This window comes from Panthera leo, chromosome C1, assembly GCF_018350215.1.
Source record: "Panthera leo isolate Ple1 chromosome C1, P.leo_Ple1_pat1.1, whole genome shotgun sequence".
Classification (NCBI taxonomy): Eukaryota; Metazoa; Chordata; class Mammalia; order Carnivora; family Felidae; genus Panthera; species Panthera leo.
Genome location: NC_056686.1, coordinates 145364854 through 145387776, shown reverse-complemented (window position 1 = coordinate 145387776; position 22923 = coordinate 145364854). Strand labels below are relative to the sequence as shown.

General features: G+C 41.2%; 1 protein-coding gene and 2 non-coding genes across 4 annotated transcripts in view; 1 reads left to right on the top strand and 2 right to left on the bottom strand.

The window, feature by feature from the left end:
* Positions 1-22923, bottom strand: part of GPD2 (glycerol-3-phosphate dehydrogenase 2) — a 219336-nt gene that overhangs the window by 165596 nt on the left and 30817 nt on the right. The window contains exons 3-4 of one of the 2 annotated variants that reach the window (XM_042948830.1): positions 9000-9109; positions 7104-7205 (exon numbers count right to left, since the gene is read on the bottom strand). The exons of the other annotated variant lie outside the window; for it this stretch is intronic. The gene's annotated coding sequence lies outside the window, so the exon portion shown is untranslated. The remainder of the gene's footprint in view (positions 1-7103; positions 7206-8999; positions 9110-22923) is intronic. 2 annotated transcript variants of the gene reach the window in all.
* TRNAG-GCC lies at positions 8795-8865 on the top strand. The gene has a single exon. It is a non-coding gene; the product is annotated as a tRNA-Gly (tRNA).
* Positions 9144-9215, bottom strand: TRNAA-CGC. Its single transcript has one exon. It is a non-coding gene; the product is annotated as a tRNA-Ala (tRNA).

Here is a 22923-nt window from a genome sequence, read left to right as displayed (position 1 = left end):
CTATTCACGTATATTGATGATTCTTGATAGGTTACTTTGCATATACAATTCCTAATGTCAATCAGAATATCTGGACACTGGGGCACTAGGTGGCTCAGTTGGTCAAGCATCTGGCTCTTGATTTCAGTTCAGGTCATGATCTTGTGGTTTGCAGGATTGAGCCCTGCATCGGACTCTGCACTGACAGTGCAGGGCCTGCTTGGGATTCTCCCTCTCCCCTCTCTCTGCCCCTCCCCTGCTTGTGCTCTCTCTCCCTCTCCCCCCCAAAATAAATAAATACACATAAAAACTTTTTTAAAAAGAATATCTGAACCCTGCCTTTATATCCAATATTGTGATAGGGACGGCTGAAACACAATCACGAAAGCTAACAAAACAACTACATGAAAGTTTCTCTGACCACAAATACAACATATTAGGAAGGCAGGAATAACAGTAAAAAACATAAATAATAAATATTTAAGGGCTAAATCTTGATAGGGACTAGAAATATTGCAGGAGCTCAGAAAATGAAAATCCAAATGAGGTTTGTTAATATACAAATACTCTGAAAAATCAATGAGAAAATGAGAAACATTCTAGTAAACACGGTCCATCAAGAAGTGATTGATTAAATTATGCTATGTCTCTGTACCATGGAGGACTCTGTCATTATTAAAGGGTAGATCTGCCTGTGTTGAAATGGAGCAGAGAAAGATAGGTTAAACTAGAAATTACTAATGGCTGAAAACTTTAAGAACTAATTTCAGGAAACGAGGAAGAAAAATATTCTAGAATGGAAGAAGAATTTAACTTTTGATTTTATACCTTTCTGTGCTGTTTGCACTTTCACAGTTTATATGCTTTATTTTTTAGTTTTCATCATATTTTTAGTTGGAGGAGCTCATTTGTCTAAAATTGAGCTAATCATCCTTCTCTGTTTATGACACACTATTATCATTGGGCCATATATCTTTGTTCTTTTATTTATTCACTCTTACCCCCTCATCCCTCTCTTCTTCCCTTTGCCTCCCTAGAAGGCATCACTGTATTGTGCTTAACATACATCTTTTTGTTTACATGTGACCTTACAAAGCATGTATTGTTTTGAGTTCACCGTTTTAAAGGTATGTAAATTATACTATCATATCTCATTTTGTACCTTATATTATTCACTAGGTACCATGTTTTTGACAGCATCCATGTTGCTCCTTGATGCATCTTTTTTCTTTTTTCTCACTCTCTCTCTCTTTTTTTTTTTTTAATTTAAATTCAAGTTAGTTAACATACAGTGTAGTCTTGGCTTCAGAAGTAGAACCCAGTGATTCACCTCTTACATATAACCCCCAGTGCTCATCCCAACAAGTGCCCTCCTTAATGGTCATCACCCATTTAACCCATCCGATGCCCCTCCCCTCCAGCAGCCCTCAGTTTGTTCTCTGCTCTGTGTTACATCTTAATCTACTCCTTCCACATGCTGGATACAAGTCATGGTGTGCACCTTTACCATTGATCTGTCCACTCTCCTTTAATTTTTTTTTTAATGTTTATTTTTGAAAGACAGAGACAGTCACAGAGTATGGGGGGGGGGGGGGCAGAGAGAGAGGGAGACACAGATCTGAAGCAGGCTCCAGGCTCTAAGCTGTCAGCACAGAGCCTGATGCGGAGCTCGATCTCACGAGCGGTGAGATCATGACCTGAGCCGAAGTCAGATGCTCAGCTGACTGAGCCACCCGGGTGCCCCAATCTGTCCACTCTCCTACAGAACACTTGGGTTGCTTCCACAAATAACACACAATGAACATCCTGGTATAAGTCCTTGTATTGACTTCTACAAGAAATTATTTGACCTACATAAGAATTTACTTATATAAGTATTCCCAAATGGAAATACGAGTTCATGGTTTATACGCAAACATAATGTGTCCAAATGGTACCAGCTGCTCTCTGAAATGGCAGCTCCCATCCACAAGCCCGCCAGTGGTGCACAGGGTCAAATGTCCCATGTCCCTGCCCATATTCAGCATCATGCAGCTTTAACATGTTGTCTAGTCTAGTGGGTCCAAAGAGAGATCTCCTTTTTTAACTTGAATTTCTTTAGTAACTTTTAAAAAATTTCATGAGAAAATGTCTTCTCCATCCAAATGTATTACTTTATAATCTAGTGCTCCTTTACTCTGCTACGACCTCTCTTAGAATCCAACTATGTGTTTTCACCTAGTCAAACTTGTATATCTTGTCTAAAACCTCAAACTCAGCATCTTTCAAAGCAATATAAAAAGTTCACAGATGATTACTACTGAGAAGAATCTTGGTGATCTAGAATAATATCTTCACTTTAGACCAAGGAAACTGAGACCCAGAGAAAATAAGTGACTCTCCTACTATGAAGGGGATTTGAGGGACAGAATCAGAACTGATAAGCAGCAAGGTACAGGGTTGAAGAGGCAGAGCTTTGGATCAGACAGAAAAAGGAAAGTACAAGATGGTTGGAATAGTTGAATTAGGTTTCCCAAATGGAGCTGAAGCTGAAATGACCTTTGGAAACATGCAGACAGAAGGGAAATGTACAGGGTGGAGAAAGCAACAAAGCCATCATCATGAGGAATGAGCATGCTGTGTTTTGTGCATGACAGAGGGCAGCAGGAATGTTGCCATAGTGAAAATGGCCCTGGGAATTGGGGTGTCTGGTGAATCAGCTAGGACTGGCTATTTAATCTTCCGTGCCAGATGAAAACGCAGAGTCCCTTGTTCAAAACTTAAGAATTACAACAGGACGACAGCTAAGCATTCAGCTAAGTGCCAATCAACTAAGTGCAAGACCTTGTGCAAATGTACAGGTTGCACATCTATGAAGCTCGCCCTGAATTTGGCAACGTTTAAAAAATGTGGTTGGAATTAGGATCCACTGAAGTTTGTGAGCAGAATGATAAAATGAAAACAATGTTTAAAAAAAAAAAAAAAAGAGACCTCTCCTGGGAATAATTCCATAATATGTATCAAAATTTAAAATGTACTCACTCTAGGACTTAGCAGTTGCACTTCTAAGAATCTATCCTGCAGATATTTCATACATGAGCAAAATGGCATTTGTTCAAAGATACTCACTGCAGTGTTGTTTCCACTAGCAAAAGATCAGAAGACTATATGTCCTTGGCTAAGGAACTGGTTAAGGTAATTCCAGTACCTTCATGCAATGGACATTTTCATCATCCTCATACATTTTAGCATTAGATCTGGAGTCTTCATTTACAAGCTTTGATTCTAAATCTGTAGGAAACCTGGCCCAGAGCACTATTTGTGATTGTGAGACGGAATAAATAATGTTTTACTTTTTAGCCAGTAGAGTGCAGTTATATAGAAACATAGAACTATTAAAAAGAAAGAGGTAGCTCCACTTGTATAGAAGAAAAAATTGCTGCTATCTATCTTAAAAAAAAGAGAAAGAAAGAAGAAAGAAAGAAAGAAAGAAAGAAAGAAAGAAAGAGAGAGAAAAAGAAAGAAAGAAAGAAAGAAAGAAAGAAAGAAAGAAAGAAAGAAAGAAAAAAAAAGAAAGAAAAAAGGCAACGGTCACAACAGTAGGTATGATGTGTACCTTTTGTGCAAAAAAGCTAAATGCAATTTGTATCTACATACGATTTCTGTGCAGGGAAATACAAAAAACTGATGGCAGTGGGTCACCTCTAAGAAATGGAACCCAGAAAATGGGGGTAAGGGGTGGAGGGTGGGATGAAGACAAGCTTTTTAACGCATACTCTTATGCTTTTTGAATTTTGCACCATATGCATGGATTATCTATGAAAAGAATATGTATATATACACACACATATATATATATATATGTATATATATATGTGTGTATATACACACACATATATATACATGTATATATATATGTGTGTGTATATACACATACATATATATGTGTATATATACATATATATATATATGTATATATACTTCCATTAGATGGTGGGTGGCCGAGTGCCACAGCTCAAGAGGGGTTGAATAAATGCTGCATCAGAAATGAGTGTCGAGAGAAGGATAAAGAATTCATACCCATATATCCTCCACCCTGAAGACTCCATATGAATTCGAAATTAAGTCAATTTTGAACCAGCAATAAAAATGATTAAATTTTTGAAAAATTAAGGAAATTAGAAGCAGAAGAAGGAAGGAGGGAGGGAAGAAGTAGGAGAGGGAAGGAGGGAAGGAATAGGAGAGGGAGGGAGAAAATTCAACCAGCAGCAATTATGGGGATGGGGGGAGGGAAGCAGGGGTTTCCCAGGTAACCCAGGGGGTGAGCTGATAAGGATCTGCAGTAGTCCAGAGGGACGGGCCTGAGGAGGAAGAGCAAGATTCAGCGCTGTTTTAAAAGAAGAAAATCCGACTTGTTGACTAATTAGACATGCTGCAGAACTAGGAATGAGCCTATCATGAGCAGGATGATTTTGCAGTGACAGCTTTCCAGGAAAAATTGCTGCATTCTCAACATCTGCATGCATCTGAGAATTACACCTGGATTCTTCATTTCCATGCCTTGATTTTAATCCTTAGGAAAGTAGGCCTTGGGGTACTACTTGTGATTCTAAAATGGAATAAGTAATGATTTAATTCCCAGCCAGTAAAGGGCAATCCAAATGACTGGCTCCACCATTTCCCCAGGGCTAGTTTGTAACCTGGGACAGAAATAAGCTGTGTGTATTAAATCAATACAATCACTCACAAGTTTAAAAAAAAAAAAAAAAAAAAAAGCATTGCTTTGGTGGCTATGTATTAAATGAACTATTTCTGTTTCTTAATGGTTTGCTTTCTTCAGATGATATAAGCCTGGCCACATTTCCATGGTGAGCCAACACCAACCAGGGATAGGGTGCCTTGAGCAAGAGTTCCAAGAGCTATGATGCAAATGACAAGCCCCTGCCTGCCCCATCGGGCTGTCACAATGACAGGTTTCCTGAGAGAAATGATTGGGTAACATTCCACGGCACTCCTCGCTTTCTCCTCTCTGCCAGCCTCAGAAAGGGCCACTCACCAGAGCATGGTGGCTCCGCAGACTAGGAAGTGCTGGTGTGTGCTACCCAAAAGACACCGTTGGCCATCTGTGATCTTTCCGTGCTTAACCATACCAGTCACGAAATCACTGCTTCCACAGCACCTCCGATGTGGAACAGGATTAACACAGAGCATTGCAATGAAACGCAACGATACACGTATTTGTCCTGACGTGACCTGTGTCATGATGTGACTCAGAATTAGCAAGAGGAAGTTCTGCCTGCCTGAAGAAGCCCTGTCTCCACCGATTCCATGACAACCCACTCCCTTGCTTCTCCACCTCTGGCTCCTCAACTCCTACCACTCCCTAAAACAGACCTTCTCAAGGCTTGGCCTTCAGCTCTCCTCTCTCTGTGATTTCCTCCACTTTCAAATACTTACCTTTTACTTCTGTGTTGTTGCCCCCGACTCCACTTTTGTAGTCTTGATTTCTCTAGATCTAGAGGTCAACTGCCCAGGAGGCATTTCACCCTACTTACCTCAGAGTGTATATTTCCGGAAGCAAACACTTTACTCCACCCTTTTCCTTCCAGTCAGTTTTCTGCCAGACCTGACATGATACCACTATTCTCCCAGTCACTTAAACTAGATTTCTTTTTCCCATCCTTCTACCTGGCCATGAACCTCAAGCAACAGCCTTCCTCCTACTTCAGAACCTCACTGCTGCTCCGATTACACTGTAATCACCTCCTGTATGAATTTCCTGACTTCTGGTTTCTCTTACTTCTACTTCTCTGGCACATTGTTACCAGATGATCCCTTCAAAAGCTTTGACTCTGGGGCACCTGGGTGGCTCAGTTGGTTAAGCGTCCGACTTCGGCTCAGGTCATGATCTCACGGTTCGTAAATTTGAGCCCCACGTTGGGTTCTGGTGCTGACAGCTCAGAGCCTGGAGCCTGCTTCAGATTCTGTGTCTCCCTCTCTCTCTCTGACCCTCCCCCATTCTCTCTCTCTCTCTCTCAAAAGTAAATAAACATTTAAAAAAAATTTAATGCTTTGATTCTCCTCTTGCTCAAAAAATCTTCAGTGGCTTTCCTTGCCACAGAATTACCTTTATCTAAACAACTTGGAATAAGTCCTACAAACTTTTTCATGGTCTTAATAGTTTTTTTGTAATTCTACCACAGATACATTCTTTACATTTTTCTTAAACTTTCATATTTTCAGCCTATATCACATTCAAGGGTAATAAGTTCTCTAAATTTACTATGTTTTGGGTAAAACTGTTTCTCAATTTTTGTTGTCTCGATGCAAGCAATATAAGTACTACTCAAACTGACTTAAAAAAAAAAAAAAGATAGCTCATTTTCCAAAGACAAGTTACTGACTCACATAAACACAAAATCTAGATTTTGTTCTATTTAAGCATGGTTGCTTTTAGGGGCTCAGCGTCATATTGGGGATGTTTCTCTCTCTCTCTCAAGCAAGATGGCATCAGCAAAACTAGCTATATACTCAATCTGTTTGCTCACCCAACAGAAAGACAGTTTTTGTTTATATCTCTGGAAAGAAAGTTCTGGTAAGTTCTGGAAAGTTCTTTTATCCCTCTTATGGCCACATATCCATCTCTAAGTTAAATACAGGTGGGGTGCCTGGGTGGCTCAGTTGATTAAGCATCTGACTCTTGATTTGGGCTCAGGTCAGGATCTCACAGTTGGTGCAGATCCTGCTTGGGGTTCTCTCTCCCTCTCTGACTGCCTCTCCCCTGCTCTCTCTCTCTCTCTCTTCTCTCTCTGTCTCTCTCAAAATAAATATATAAACCTAATTAAAAAAAAAAAAAAAAAGAACACCACCATGACAAAGGGAAATATCTGGCTAGATCTGTTTCACATACTTACCACTGTGACAGAGATGAGGGGGAGAGTTAGCCTCACCCTAATCTCAACGTATCAGTTTGCCACAGAATAGAATACTTGTACCAGACTTCTATCAGAAATAAATGAACTGCTAAACACACACACACACACACACACACACACACACACACACACACAGAATGCTTTTGGCTGTGTATAACAAAGTGCCCACCACAATTGGGTTTAAACAATAAAGATCTTTAATTACCTTACCTAAGACTGGATGGAGAAAATCCCACGATGTCTCTTTCTTCTGGGTCATCCTCAGTCTTTCTTCAAGTCACAAAATGGGTGGGGCAGCTCCAAGTATTACACCTCATATGGCAGTGTTACAAGCAGGAAAGAAAAGGCAAAAGAGAGCTTCCATACCATCTTTCCCAGAAGCCCCCTCGGTTATGTCTATACTGCACTGTCTTTGGCAGGAAGGGTCACAAACCCATCTGAGACCAATGTTTGGAAAGGAAAATGGAATCACTGGCTTACAGCACCACATTTGTTCCTAGGGCTAGGCTGACTCACATGGACTTGCAGCAAGGAAAAAAAAATGTAGTATGGTCTTTGATAGGTCACTAATATTATTTGTCACTAGGCTGTATTTCTCATTTGACCCTTCTTTCTCTTTAAACTCTTGGTAGTGTTTAAGTTTTTTAGACTGTTTTAAATTTTGAATCAGAACATTTTGGAGTTTGAAGGAATGTAGTTAGATCAGGGCTTTTCAAAATCTTTTATTTCAGACTTGTAACCCATCAAACAAACGCAAATAAATGGGAGAGTTTAAAAATGGCCTGGTGGAGGGGTGCTTGGCTGGCTCAGTCAGTGGAGCCCTCCACTCTTGATCTCAATGTTGTGAGTTCCAGCCCCACCTTGGGTACAGAGGTTACTTATAAATAAGGTATTTTTAAAAAAAACGTCTAGTGGAAGTGATGGGACTGGGCAAAGAAGGTGGGGCCCCAACAGACAATGGCCATGAGGCTCTCCTGGCAAGTTAGAGCCCTTTCAGGATGCAATTTAAAAAAAAACAACAACACACATCTCTATCCAGTTCTAGTTCTCTCATTTTAAAGAACTGAGGTTGTCAGAGGTAAAAATGATTTGACTGCATTCTTCCAGTGACTTAGGACTGAAGTTTCAATTTACTGAGTCCCTAACATCTTCATATCTTTTATGTCTTCATAATTTCATGATGTATTTATCTTCAAATTTTGCTCTCTATTCACACAGTAAAAACTTCTTAAAAATAAATCCTAATGTGGGAGTTCTTAGGTTAGTCATTAATCTTTTATGATTTTCTCCAACGCCACTCTAGTATTCTTGATGTATAGTATCCTATGGGTAGAGGCTCTGATTCATAAAATTAGTGTTGAAAAGGGGCCCGTGATCAAGTCATTCACAATGAAAGAAAGAGCGGTTTAGAGAAGTTAGGTCATTTGGCTAGAATCACCAATGCTTCAAAGTCAGGTCACAGCGTTCTAATTTACTCTTATAATTTGGTCAGGGTCCTAGCTCCTTACCCCTTGTTCCTAACAAATGTGAACACGTAGTTGTTTGAATAGCTACTATAACAGAAGAAAAATAGGGAGGAGTTGTTACAAATCGTCTAAAGGTCCGAAGAGACAGCGAGGTAGCTGTGTAATCCTGTACACACATAACAAAATTTCCATTTGCCTGCTTCACCGCGATCAGCTTCAGAAGAATCACTTAATAAAGTTCAACAGAAGTTAATAGGATTGGATTTTTTGTCAATCTGAATGTTTTCCCAATATTTTATGATAATTATTTAATTACAGATTCCACTGCTTTATTTAATATTGAATACATAAACATATAATTACAAACAGAAGCGAATCAGCGCACACGTGGAAATCTCTCTTCTATTACAGTATGGGAACCACTTCCTCCCGTGAGCATTGGTGGTTCAGTGGTAGAATTCTCGCCTGCCACGCGGGAGGCCCGGGTTCGATTCCCGGCCAATGCAACTTCGCTTTTCCTTTTACTTTCTAACTGTGTAAGTTAGGATCCCAAAGCAAGTTCGGTAACCATACCCAAAAGTTGGTTTTATGCAAACAAAGAAAGAGGTGTCGGGCAATTTCCGGTTTCGCTTTTACTTACAACTTAAAAGGCCGTTTCCCTGGGCTTCGCTGTTGTTTCTCTGCCTCACTGTTAGATTGTTCTTGGACGCCCTACTGTTCTGTGAGCAAAAGGTCTACGTGTAGTGTTTTCTGTGCTAGGAAAAGAAAAGGGACAACGGCTGTTTGGAGATGCCGGGGATTGAACCCGGGACCTCACACATGCGAAGCGCGCGCTCTACCACTGAGCTACATCCCCCAGCCGAGAAACCCCTTTCTGGTAAAGGTATTCATTCAGTCTCTGTGGCGCTGGTCAAATTAGTAGGGTTTCACGACCTGATTTCGGTGAGCGTCAATGCCGCACGTTTCCACTCTTCCCACCCCGGTGTGAGGCCGCTCCTGCGGCGCTTCGGGACCTGCCGCGGCCAGCGCTCCGCGGCACAAGCAGAACGAGCTCTCGAGCACTCCCGCCCGCGCCGCGAGCGCGCAGCAGGAGCGACGGGGCGCCCGGCCGCGCCAGCGGGGGCGGGACGGTCGTGAGCAGAGCGACCCAGGGCTGGGGCCCTCCGCGGGTTTACCGCGCAGGCGCCGGGGCCGCGAGGCCGCCGCCGCCTTGCCGCCGGCTCCCCCGGGACTCGGAGTCGGGACTGAGGGCCTGCGCCGCGCCGTCAGCGTCTCCCTGGTGCCCGCCTACACCTGCTCCTGGAGAAGAGCGCTGGGGACCCTCCGTGCGCGCTCGAAAACCTTAGGCCTTTACCTTTCCCCACCCCCTTAAGAAAACGACCTGTTCACACCAACTCCCATAAACTGGGTTATGTGGGGGCTACTCCACCAAACTCCTGGAGGTGTAAATGATTTCACAACATGCTCTTCTTTTCCATGGGGACCAAACTGAAAGAAAGAAAGTGACACCGCCACCCTCTTTGTAGCTTAATTAGATCGAAATGATGGTTAAGTCGGGGAGGGGAACCTGCTAAAAATGGATTTTTTTTTTCTCTCTGCTTGATACTTTTACACCTTGGACCCATCTGATGAATAGGTTAAGATAGTATAAAGTAAGTCACTGAACACCTCCCCTCCCTAACCACTAATTGCACTCCCAGCCCCAAATGAAGACACGCTATTTGGGTCCTGTTGCCTCGGAAATTGCCTCTCTCCAGTTGTTTGAGTGCGAGATAATACAATGAGCTAACTTGCATTCTAGCCGCATGATGTGTGTTTGACCCTTCCGGTGCAGTTTAAACTGACACCACCCCAAGGCAAGCGAAGGCACCCTGATAGGAGGAGGGGAGAGATCTGGTGTCAGGGGCCCTGGATAGCTATCACTTCCAGCCCACCTGGAAGGCAGACCAGACCCAACAGGTAGCAAGGACCGGGTGGGCCTAGAAGTTCTACTCACTTCCGTTGCAGGAAAATACCCCTCATAAATGAAGTGGTCAGCAGTCCAAAAGGCAGAGCGGAGAGAAGTTTCAGAATAATTCTGAGTAAACCACAAGCCGCATCATCAACTCTTAGATTACAAATAAATAAATTCCTGCGCTTGCTTACAGTAATTTAAACAAATAATGGCTCATAATCAGATTTTGTTTTTAACTAAAACAAGCCACATGCTGATCTAATACAATAATACAGAATGTCCAAAAAAAACACACAAAAAAACCCCAAAAAACAAACCACGTCAGGGGACAGCCATTAGGAGCTCTGCTCCAAGCCAGAACATTTCCAAACCAAACCCTAGATTCCATCCTGAGGCACTAAAAGATGAACGTGTCAGTTGACTCTGAATTGGGAAACAGGAATAAAAACATTTCTCCACCCTCACGGTTTTCACCGGGGCAAATAACAACCGCAGCAATTAGTTAATTGTAAAGGAAGTACTTGGCCTCTGGTCACCTTACCTTGCCATTGTCTTTAGACCCCTCCCTCAAGTTAGGGCTTATTTCTGTCACCTGAGGAAACTCACTTTCTGGGGACAACTCCCTTCTTTCTCAGGCAATTCTGAAATTTCAGAGCGAAGCCTAGAGAAGTCTCTTTTTAAATTCTCACTCATATCCTACCAAGCCAAGGTCTACGTAAATGCATTTGACAACAAAAATGAAGCTAAACTCTAAAGCCAACAGAGGATATCACATTGATTTACTGGCCTGGCTTAACCCAAAAGAAAGGCTCTAACTCGGGGGACTTTTTCAGCCACGGTGGTTGATGGGAAAGGTGAAATAGGAGGCACATTTTTGGATTAGGGAGCCTTTTCAGGAAAACTTGGATCACATCTATTCTTTATGCAAATAAAACTGCACCAACTCTGCTCACAGATGAAGAGACGCTGGCCAAATGTCCAAAATTATAGACTATAAAAAAAAAAGCCAACTCAGTTCTATCTTCTACCCTCCTATTTCTCTTGGTTGGGGACAAATTTGCCTTTCGCGATCTCCCTCTTTCTTTGTCACACACATCATTCACACACACACACACACACACACACACACACACACACACACACCACGCACAAGGATTGACCATAGGCCCCCACTTTGAAGCGTGTCATGTTTCTCTCTTCCTGTGCTTACACCTTCCCTTTCACATTCTTGCTTGAACTCTTGGCACTCTGTCCAGCAGGTACAGAGCGTGTTCCCCTCAGTGCTGGCTATAAGCTAAAATATTTACTCCCAGTCCAATTAGCAGTTCTTCCTCCTGACTGCACATTAGAATTACTGGCAGAGCCTTTGAAGAAGGCTAATGCTTGCTAGAACCCAACCCCAAACCAATTAAATCAGAATCTCAAGGAACGGGTCCAGGCATCAGTACCTTTTTAAACTCTCAGGTGATTCCTTGGGGCGCCTGGGTGGCTCAGTCGGCTAAAGCGAGACTGACGTCAGCTCAGGTCATGATCTCTTGGCTTGTGAGTTGGAGCCTGGAGTGGGGCTCTGCACAGACAGCTCAGAGCCTGGAGCCCCTTTCGGATTCTGTGTCTCCCTCTCTCTCTGCCCCTCCCCTGCTCACTCTCTCTCTTTCCTTCAAAAATAAATAAACATTAAAAAAGATGTTTAATCTCAGGTGATTTCATACACAAAAATAAAGTTAAAATGGATGAAAGACCTAAATGTGAGACAGGAAACCATCAAAATCCTAGAGGAGAAAATAGGCAGCAACCTCTTTGACCTCAGCCACAGCAACTTCTTACTAAACATGTCTCCAGAGGCAAGGGAAACAAAAACAAAAATGAACTACTGGGACCTCATCAAGACAAAAAGCCTCAGCACGGCAAAGGAAACAATCAACAAAATTAAAAGGCAACTGATGGAATGGGAGAAGATATTTGCAAATGGCATAATGGATAAGGGGTTAGTATCCAAAATCTAGAAAGAACTTATCAAACCCAACACCCAAAAGACAAATAATCCAGTAAAGAAATGGTCAGAAGACACGAAGAGACACTTCTCCAAAGAAGACATCCAGATGGCTAACAGACACATGAAGACTCTCAACATCACTCATCATCAGGGAAATACAAATCAAAAGCACAATGAAATACCACTGACAACTCAGGAAGTAACAGATGTTGGTGAGGATGTGGAGAAAGGGGAATCCTTTTGCACTGTTGATGGGACTACAAACTGGTGCAGCCCCTCTAGAAAAGTATGGAGGTTCCTCAAAAAATTAAAAATAGAATTACCCTATGACCCAGCAATTGCGCTACTAGGTATTTATCCAAAGGATACAAAAATGCTGATTTGAAGGGACACATGCACCCCAATGTTTACAGCAGCGCTATCAACAATAGCCAAAATATGGAAAGAGCCCAAATGGCCATCAACTAATGAATGGATAAAGAAGATGTAGCATACACACACACACACACACACACACACACACACACACACACACAATGGAATACTACTTGGCGTCAAAAATCATGAAATCTTGCCATTAGCAACAATGTGGATGGAACTGGGATGTATTATGCTAAGCGAAAGCAGTCAGAGAAAGGCAAATATCATATTATTTCACTCATATGTGCAGTTTAGGAAACACAACAGATGAACATAGGGGAAGGAAAGGAAAAATCAGACAAAAACAGGGAAGCAAACCATGAGACTCTTCAATACAAAAACAGAGGGGTGCCGAAGGGGAGGTGGGTGGGGGATGGGCTAAATGGGTGACAGACCCTGGGTCTTCTATGTAAGGGATGAACCACTGGGTTCTAGTCCTGAAACCAATACTATACTGTATGTTAAGTAACTTGACTTTAAATAAATAAATTAAAAAAAGAATCTCAGGTGACTGCAAGGAACAAATAAGCCTGGGGGGGGGGGGGCGCTGCTGCTTGATGGCTATTTGCATGTCAAGAAGAGATGGCCAGGGATGGTGTTTAACAAAACTTAACTCTTTTAATCACTTTGCAGTATTTGCATATACCAAATCATTATGTGGTACACCTTAAGCTAATACAATGTTATTTGTCAATTATATCTCAATAAAACTGGAGGGAAAAAAAACGAGAGGTCTATTACTAGCCCAGTAATTCTTGACCTTGACTGCATATTGGAAGTCCTTGGCAAGCTTTAGAAAAAAAAAAAAAATCTGATGCTTGAATCCCATTTCCAAATATACTGATTTAACCATTCTGAAGGTGGTCATTGAACATTTTTAAAAGGTTCCCCAGCTGGCCCCATATGCCGCCAAGGTAGAGAACCACAGCATTCGAGTTCATCCTTTCTCAAGTTCTTCACCCCGTCGTATGAGCAGCCAAGCCTGTCATAGTTCTGACAACAGAGGACTCCTTGCTCAGAGCCCCCCCACACTTGGGAATTCGTGTTGCTAGAGGATGAAAAGAAGGTGACTCATTCCAAGTTGTCTTCCCTATTTTCCTTCATCTAAAATAAAACCGGTGGTTGGGGCTCCTTGGTGGCTCAGTCGGTTAAGTGTCCAACTTCCGCTCAGGTCAATATCTGTTGGTTCATGAGTTCAAGCCCTGTGTCAGGCTCTGCGCTGCCGGTGTGGAGCCTGCTTGGGACTTTCTCTCTCCCTCTCTCTCTCTGCCCTTCCCCCACTCGCTCATGCTCTCTGCCTTTCAAAATAAATAAACTAAAACTGGTGAAGGCATGTGTTCAAGTGCTAACACAAGCATTTCTTAACCTAACATCACCTGTCTCCTCTAGGTGAGGTGTCTCTGCTGAGCTGCTAGCCATAAGAAAAGCTCCAGAGGAGAACAGGAAAGGGGTAGGCAGAAGAGTAATCTGCACTTGGCACCCGGGAATGGCCAGTGCCTGTGTCTTCCTGGATGAAATTAAAAAAAAAAAAGACTGGATTGCTTTACTCAACACCTAAAGGTACAGGGAGCTCTTTAAAATACATCATTTTACTCCTCAGGATCATAACTATTAGTAATTCTTCATCACCACAGTTAATTATCATTAATAACAACCTGAAGGCCAAAATAGCTACTGGTTACATTTAATTCAGGGAAAGTTAATAAACACTACTCTTTTCCATAAGTATCCCAAAGTGAAAAATTACAGTGGCCATAATTTGCATTTAGGATTAGAAGTATTTATTGAACAGCAAGTTAGATCCTACTTGGAAAGATGCAAATTCTATAATTTAGATTCTGGTTACAAATAGATGGAAACAGAAGGAGGTACATATTTAAGATGACATTTAGAGAAGAGATGTTAGAAAAAGCCCATACTTCTGGAAACTATCAATGGTCAGTCAGTTTAAGAAAGGGTGTTTTAAAACTGGAAGGAGAAAAAAATATCTGTATGGGGTCTGAGAGATTTTTCCAAATTCAGATAATCTGTTCACGATAAGTTTTGTAGTCTTATACTACTGGCCTATTCACAAAAGCTGGAAATAGGATACATACTTCTTATGGTGGTCTTGGAGGTCTGATCTTGCCAACTAGCTCCCCTCTTGATATTAGGTATTATATTTTATTCTATAAGAAGTCTCCATAGCACTAACAGTCACTAAGTTCTCAATAGGCATATGATACATTCTGGCTTACCATTTCAAGTAGGAAGCTGCTTTTTCTTTTCTTGTTTCTAAAAAATGGTGTTTAAGAGTAAATGGGCACAAGGGATTCTATTGGGGTAAGGAAGATATTCTGCAACATTCTAAAATTGGATCATGATGATGGTTATACAACTCAGTAAAACTACCCCAAATTACTTAATTGTACAGTTAAAATGTGTGAATTTTATGATTTGTAAATTATATATACCTTAATAAGGTTTTAAAAAGTGGGAGGGGGAGGGGTTTATAAAGGAATGGAACATGTTAACAGTGGAATGGAATTAATGTGCCAGAGGGGCATTATACATGCATCCTGCATACCTAATCCAAAGAGAAAACAGATGGTACACAAAAGAAAGAAAGTGGATGATGAAAGCAGTGAAAATAGAAGGAAAGGAGCAAATAGTTGTGACACAGATAGGGAATCTACTGTCTCCCATGACCGTTACAAGAATAGGAAGTGCAAGCCATGGGCTGGGCACTGAACGAAGCACAGGGGAACACAAATGTAGGTTGCAACGAGACCTGACGGATTCTACAATGGAGTTTTGCATGGAGTATTGAAGGAAGAAACAAACAAGAACATCTGAACTTGCCCAAGTTCACACAGGTACAGATGCTGAAAGCAGAAGTCAAACCAAGATTACCTCATCCTTCAATCTGTATCCCCAGGCTGAATAGATGTTTTCTATGCATGTGCCAAAGGCTGCTGTTCTCCTTTCTATAATAAACGTCCTGACTTTTAGCTGGACCTATGAGGGCCAGAAACAATGACATTTCCTACCCTCCCAAGCAGTAGCATGGAGGAAGAGGCAAATTGTCCTCCTTTAGGGACACATGCCAGAAGTTGTAAACAAACATCATTTCCCCTCACATCCTTTTAGCTAGACCTTACCCTCATGGCTAAATGTAGCTAAGTGAGGGTTGGAGAAAAGTGAAGGTTGAAAGGTCAAGTCCACATCTGGGAAGATGGGAGCAGCCTGGATCCCTAACAACTGAGTAGTCATCCTGTGCTCTCTGCATCCAGACTTTTAGGAGAGAGAAACTTTCTTCATGTTTGATTTGGAACCTCTCTTTCTCACAATGGAAGCTAAGTTCTAGTTAGTAAAAAGAATTATTCTTCCCAGAACACAGGTAAGCACATAGACATATGCTGCCCATGTGACCCAAAGAGACTGACTTTGATAGAAGCGGTGCTGTAACACTATGTTGGGGCGTTCAGAGCCCTGCCAATAAGGTTGGACTCAGACAAGCTGAATGGTGGCCAGCGATCTTCTGTTTTATTAATTCCAGGTAAAGAAAGAATACAGAACTTCCTGGCTTGTTTATCACCCAAAGGGAAATGGAGACGAAGGCAATTACAACAAAATGAAATATTCTTTCTCAGGAGTTCTTCTGTATTTTAACTATCCAAAGACCGTACTTCCTGCTGCTCCCCTCCAATTCTAGACTTTGGTTATTATGTTACAAACTCCTTTAAAAAAATGAGAAATGGGATGTAAGTGTTAACTGGTATCCAAAGTGCTCATATTTCTTGTCCTTCTTGGCTAACAAAAAAGATGTCATCTATGGGGTGCCTGGGTGGCTCAGTCGCTTAAGCATCTGATTTCGGCTCAGGTCATGATCTCACGGTTTGTGGGTTTGAGCCCTGCATCGGGCTCTGTGCTGACAGCTCAAGCCTGGAGCCTGCTTTGGATTCTGTGTCTCCCTCTCTCTCTGCCCCCGTCCTGCTCATGATCTGTCTGTCTCTCAAAAATAAATAAACGTTAAAAAAAAAATTAAGATGTCACCTATGACGTTGCCCTTATCCTCCCTTGGGAAACTAAAAGTTTTCCCCTGATATACAAAATGGCAGAAAGGATAATAAAAATCCTCTACCCTTAACAGCATTTAGATAAATGTTGTGTGGACCCCCCAGAAAAAACTCCATACCTCTGCAAAAAAAATTATATATATATATATAATATTATATAAATATATAATATCAATATTATATATAATAATGATAATATGTAATATGTAATACATATTTACTTTAAGAACTCTGTATGTTTATAAATGTAAAATATTCCTAACATTAATTCACTATGTGTTGCTTGACTTAGGAGATATTTGAAATATGGATTATGAGAGAAGGAGGTAACTAAGATGACTCCCAGGGCTCTGGCTTGAGTAATTATGTGCATGATAGTATCGTTCAATAAAACAGAATACACTGGAGGGAGAGTGAGTTTTGTAGGTGGTCATTAATTCTATTGTTATTTTGTTCAATTTGAGGTATAGTCATCTCTCCAAAGGGAGATCTTGAGTAGATAGTTAGATGCTGGATTTGGAGACCAGAGGTTTGGCACTGAAATATATACCTGAGAAACACTAGTATAGAGAAAAGAAAGTCAGGGACTGGATGGGACTAAATAGGGACAGAGTTGAGAATGGGACAAAGGGACTGAAGATCTGGCTTTCAGGAACTCTAACAGGTAAGGTCGGAGAAAGGAGAATGAAAAGGAAGAGCCAGGGAGACAGAAGGAAAGGTAGAAGAGTGAGGTTTCAGAGATCTGGTTTTCAAGTACCATCACCTGTGAAATCAGGTAAGCTATCAAAGATTTAAAATGCCCCCCCGAGGGGGCTTGGGTGGCTCAGTCGGTTAAGCGTCCGACTTCAGCTCAGCTCATGATCTTGCAGTTTGTGAGTTTGAGTCCCGTGTCCCGGTCAGGCTGTGTGCTAACAGCTCAGAGCCTAGAGCCTGCTTTGGATTCTGCGTCTCCCTCTGTCTTTGCCCCCCCCCCCCCCCACTCACGTTCACTCTCTCTCTCTTTCTCTATCTCAAAACTAAATAAACAGTTAAATAAATAAAAAAAAATTAAACGTCCATTAGATTTAGTGACAGGGAAGTCATTAACATTAATAACAGTTATTTCACTACAAAATCGAACGATAATTGTTAATATATGCTATGCGATTCACCAGTATTCTCTGTGGGAAGTTTTCCTGTCTTTCTTCTAGTAAAAGGGCTATTTCATGCTCTTTGCCTTTTAGTCCCTGCTTTAAATAAACGATTTCTTTTGAAGCAAGTTCATCTGGAAATTAGTGGAGGTCCAAGGAATCAGGAAAAGACAAGACACACAAATACTTTTAAATCACAGGAGAATTTACAAACAGGAAATGTTCTCTTTTTTCTTCTCTGGTACTAAAAAAGATTGCATTTATTCATTTGCTCCTTCATTTATTCAGTGAGCATCTACTGATCACCTACCATATGCCATGCACTATGTGTGGAGCTAGGGATAAAAAAAAAAAAAAAAAAAAATGACCAAGTGCTGTCCCTGTTCTATTCCTTGGGGAGGCTGCCAAATATAAAGAAAGTAGCAATAGTGTATAATAAAGGATATGGTGGAAGAAACTAAGAGTTGCATGTGAATACACAGGAAGACCCCATAGTCCAGTTCTAGGACATGAAGGAAGGTTTTTGTAGATGTGTGAAGTATGCACAGCACTTAACCTATTGGAGAGGAGTGAGGATTGGAGGATGAAGAGCATTCCAAGCAGAAGACACAGAATACGCAATAACCTAGCCATCAAGAAGGTCGTAATGGCTTTAAGGAACACAAATAAGTTTACTGGGGAGGGTATATGCTCTATTGTAGAACATGAAAAGGAAGAGTTGAAGCTGGGAAATAGTCAAGGGCTTTTTAATTTTTATTTTTTTATTTTTTTTTTTTTTTACATTTGCTCATTTTTGAGAGACAGCAGGAGACAGCACACAAGTGGGGGGGTGGGGGACAGAGATAGAAGGAGACACAGAATCCGAAGCAGGCTCCAGGCTCTGAGCTCTGAGCTGGCAGCGCAGAGCCCAAAGCGGGGCTCGAACCCACGAACTGTGAGTTCATGACCTGAGCCAAAGTTGGACGCTCAACCGACTGAGCCACCCCGGCGCCCCAAGGGCCTTTTAAATATCAAAAATGCACAGAGATCTGTGAGAAACCATGCCGAGTTCTACACAGGAAAGCAACATGAGATTTTGTTTTTAGAAAAAAATTATTCTGGCTGTCGTATACAGAACATGTGGGAAAGGGCCCCAACAAGAAGCAAGAAAACCACTGGAAGCTTCCTCCTGGCAGCGGCGAAGACCTGATGGACTCAGGCAAGAGATGAGAATCTAGGGCTGCACTATCCAATATGGTGGCATTAGCAGCCTATGCCTATTAAAATGGGGCTAATCCAAAGTCAGCAGGTAAAATATCTCACTGATGATTTTTAATCATGACCTCATGCTGAAATGAAAACAATTTTAACATACTGGCTGAAATAAAATACATTAAAATTAATTCCATTGTTTCCACTGTTGTGGCCACCAGAGCGCTGAAAATTTTACGCATTGGACTCACATCATATTTCTGTTGAACAGAACTGATTTAGGGCCTTTGTATTGGAAAGGGATACCGTTGAACAAAGAGATATTGAGGAAATGGGTTTAGCAGGGCCTCCATACCAGTTGTATATGGAGGAAAAGGAAGAAATAAGTGATGATTCCAAAGCTTTTAATTTGAGCAACTAAGTGAAAAAAATGGCAGACTGAAGAGCACCTAGGGATAAGAAAGCCTTTTTTGTTTTGTTTTCATTTTAAGATACGAGAAGATTTTGTATGTTTTATTGGAAACATGAAGGAGTCAGAAGAGAGGGAGACGACAAAGATATGTGAAGAGTACTATAAGTGTCTGCTTTCAGTAAAAGAGAGACATACCTATCTTACTGTAGCAAAAGATGTGTTCTGGGATGCAGCTAATTTTATAGATTTGGAGATAATCAGTTGAAAACATTTCCATGAAAAATGCTTCCGTTTTCTCTGTAAAGAAGAAAGCTGATCTCCTTGGTCTCATGGCCAAGTGACTGTATTTAAAGTTTTGATGAAAATGGGAACTCTAAAGGAGCTGGAAGGGTTCCAGGCAGCACTGAAAGCAAGAGGACGTTGGAGAGAGGACTGCAGACAGCTGCTGGCCCACAGTAGGCGCAGAGAAAGGGAAATGCCAGATTGTCTGAGTCGAGATTCTGTTAGGTGCCTTCAACAAAAGGACAATGGGGCCAGGAAGTTTGGGAATGGATAAGGGTAGGGACTGAAGAAATAAACACAAAATCTCAGGTTTTCCGGAAAGGAAGTAAAGAAATGAACGGGTTGACCAGATGCTGGCAGAATTCCTTGATGTCAAATTGAGCCAGCTGTGGTCAGTGGGATCTGCGGAATAAATTTCAAAGTCAGGGTGATGACATTGCCCTCAGGGTGGATATCTAAAATGGAGTGGAGGTAAAGGTTAATATACATATGATCAAGGAATTGAGAGGCTGTAGCTATTCAAAGGGACATTATTTCACCTCGGGAAAACAGTGGGGTCTGAGTGAAGCAGGCAGTGAGCCAGAAGCACGTCTTTAAGGAATGAGGGGGTGGGTGGGTTGCGGACAGGAGCCAAGTAGATTTATAGCATAATAATTATCCAATACATGTTAGTTTCTTTTAATAGTTCCCATACAAATGAATAAATGATCCTATTTTGTACTTTCACGTTAAAATAATATTCCATCCTTCTCTCCACAAACACACGGAGACACAATATATGTGTCTTCTTTCTCTCTCTCTCAACACACACACATGCATATGCACACACACTCACATATGTTCCCCACTGCTGGTTTACATCAATCCAGTTTTTAGACAAAAACTGCAACAGAGAATTGGGGGGAAATGTGTTAAGTTGTGCATTTTCTTTTTGTGCTGCAAAGCAAAAAAATGTACATTTTTAATAAACAGAAAATGTTTATTTATTTTTTAGAGAGACAGAGACACAGAGTGCTAGAGGGGGAGGTGCAGAGAGAGAAGGAGACACAGAATCCAAAGCAGGCTCCAGGCTCTGAGCTGTCAGCACAGAGCCCAATGTGGGTCCTGAACTCCCCAACTGTGGATCATGACCTGAGCCGAAGTCAGATGCTTAACCAATTGAGCCACCTAGGCGGCCCCAAAGATGCACATTTTTTAAAGCATAATTAACGACAGCAACTTCATAAATGTGCTCAAACAGTAGCTTCTAAAGGTTAGTGGCAGGCCATGCTGAAGAAGCATTTTTAAGACAGGTTTTTATAGTGAAAAGAGGGCTTAAATAGGAGTCAAAAGACCTGATATCCAAGCAGGTTGGTCAGTTATCTGTTAGGTGTTTTGGGCAAGACATTTAATTTTGCTCAATCTCCCCTTCCCCGTCTGTAAAAGATGGGTGGCTTTGAAGGCTCCTCCAACTCAACAGGGTCTTTGTGAGGACTAAGTAAGAAAATGTACAAGAAATTCCTTTGTGACCTGTTAAATGTTCACGTAAGTTATCTGAAAGGACACCTGACCTAGCTCCAGTAAAAATTTATCGTGGTTCCCTACAAGACTGATAATATTCACATTCAAAAGGGGGAATTAAGAATTGGGTCAAATTTAAGATTTCTGAAGGAAGGCTACTCGTCTATTGATTATTGGTCATTGTGAACGTCAGGGGGATTTCTCTTATTGTTTAGGGAAGTAGCAAAACACATAATCTCTTAGATTTCCTTAAAAAGTGTGGATTTAGGTCATCTCACTGAAGTCACTCGATACATTTGTTTAAACAACAGCTGCTTGGACTCAGCGTCTAGAGATTCTGCCCTTTGGGCTGAAACTCAAGAACCTGTATCCCAGCTGATGCTACACACACTAACACTTTTTATAACAACTTTCTTGCGAGAGAATTCGCATTCCATGTAATTCACCCATTTAAAGGATACAACTCACTGGGTTTTTGTATATTTACAAAGTTGTGCAACCATCACTATAAAATATGAGATCTATGGGGTTAGGTAAAAGTTTCATGGATGTGGAGACCGCTCTGTGGTTAATGGATAAAGGATCCCTCCCCCAACCCAAGTATAAAAATACATAAAAGACAAAATCATTGCCTGCAACCAGGCTGCTCTGTTTTCTGAGCTCTGACGGATTTCTGCTAAACACATTTTTTTCTACCTTACAAAAGGTGTAGGAGAGCCTATAGAGAGAATACAAATGCTGCATAATTAAAGGAGTGTGGAATTTTCCTCCTTCCTAAAACTCTGGCAAGCCCTGGCTTTCTCTTTCCGGCCTACTGTCAGAAAGAGTTTGCTAAGGGGGAAAGAACATGATCAGGCTAAGTTTTCCCAGGTCCTCTTAAGGCCTACTTTCGGATCTGTAGGTCTTTTTCTCTTCTTAAGAATTCAGGATCAATGCAACTTCCTAATATCTTTAGACAGAGCATGTCTCTAATAGCTTATTGACATTTTCAGTTTGTCAGCTTCCAGAACTCCATTGTTGACTCAGTTCCATCTCTGTTTAATTAGAGGGGAAAGACTTTTAAACAAAAACACTTCATTGTTTCTGTAAATGGTAACATAAACCGTAAGGTATGAGCCAGAAACACCCAAGGCTTTAGAAGGAGTCACAACTCTATTCAGGTTGCTGTTTCAGATATTTTGCAAAGTGCTTTTCTTAACTCTGCCGGGAATCAGTTTTGGAGAAGTGTACTGGGGAAGCTAGGTAAGTTTCTTTTCTGGTTTTCACAGAGTGTTTCTTATTTAGTTTATAGTGTGGTAAATTTCTTTGGCATCACATTCACTTAAGAGAATTATGTATATATATTACCTATTTTATCTATTATTATCTGATATTTTATATATAATATGCATATGTGTATATTACATATTATTCTATATATTATATAATCTCTTCTCTTCTAATGGAACTAATAGCCACTCTAAGGAGGTCATATAACAAGTGACTTTGATCATGAGGACGGAAACAACAAAAAATCCATAAACTCTTATAGAAAGTTTAGACCAGTCATTACTTTATTTTTAAAGTTTATTTATTTTGAGAGATGAGAGAGAGAGAGAGCAACCCCGAACTGGAGCAGGAGAGG